Source organism: Chrysochloris asiatica, unplaced genomic scaffold (genome assembly GCF_000296735.1).
Source record: "Chrysochloris asiatica unplaced genomic scaffold, ChrAsi1.0 scaffold00097, whole genome shotgun sequence".
In the NCBI taxonomy this organism is placed as follows: Eukaryota; Metazoa; Chordata; class Mammalia; order Afrosoricida; family Chrysochloridae; genus Chrysochloris; species Chrysochloris asiatica.
In genome coordinates, this window is record NW_006408615.1 from 9,160,442 (window position 1) to 9,161,675 (window position 1,234).

Genomic DNA, 1,234 nt, shown 5'->3' on the forward strand with positions numbered 1-1,234 from the left:
GTAACCACTACGCTACCAGAACGCCTTACATGGGCATATAAGGCCATTGAAAATAGCATGACTTCAGTCACGTGCATCTCAGTCTTCAAAATGACGCATTTGCTCCTTAACACTTTAAAGAAGTGTGGTATGGTGGATTATTTAACGTATCTTCCATCCATAGTCTGAAAACTCCTACCAAATGACTTTTTCCTATTGGGTCTGTGTAAGAGAATATGGGAGAAGATACTGATAGATTCTATGATTCAGTTATGAGAGGTTATTAAGGGGATCATTGTGATTGGTCGATTATACCATCCTGCTGGGTATGAGGAGGGGATTGTAACCATGGCAATGAGACGATGTAAGATAGGATGAATGTAAAACTAATGTTCTCCCATATAAACTATCACATAATTCACAATAAAATATTTAAGAAAATAAATCAGTAAATAAATTAGATCAACAAAAAAATAAATAAATCTTCTCAGAAGCAGAGTGGGAATCTTACTACTAGCAAAGAAGAAAAGGATTTTGCACTTTGAGATTCTGCACTTTGAGCCTCCATGACCCAGGGACACCAGAGGAGGGGCAGAAGCACAGCAGCAGCAGAACCAAGAGCTGGATGGAGCAGGAGACAGAGCAGTGGGTTTCCCAGACCACCAAGTGTATAAAGCTGGTGACTTGGAGCAGGAATCTTGCTTGTGGACCTGGTGCCTCCAGGCTCTTAATTAAGGGAGTGAGTTTGCAAACTCATAGAGCTAGAAATGAATACCTTCAGACCAAGGCTTGGGGTAGAGTATTGTGTCCTGGGGGCATTCATCAGCACTCCTAAAATCGTTTTCTAACAGGGGATCTAGGAGGTCAGTTTATGATCAAAACAATTATAATGGGAAAGAAGGTAAACACCGAGGAACAGAGATCCAGGTGGTGAGAAGGTCAGGTAGAATACAGGATAAAATAGACTGTCTTATTTGGAGGAAAGAACTAATGGAATATAAGGAAGGTAACCACAATGGGGTTGGGTGGGGGGTTTAGTTCAGGTGTTGGGGAGGGCAATACAAGAAGGAGGAGGGGTGGAAGAACAAGATAGATAAGGGAACACTGAGGTAGGTTTGCATGGCCTAAGTGGGACAGAGGTAAATAGCGATGCATGCTCAACCTTGTAACAAGAGGGCTCTGTAATACAGGGATCTAGGCATAGTTTGAAGAGGGAAAATCATACTAAAATGCCTGACTGTCTTATGAATATTGG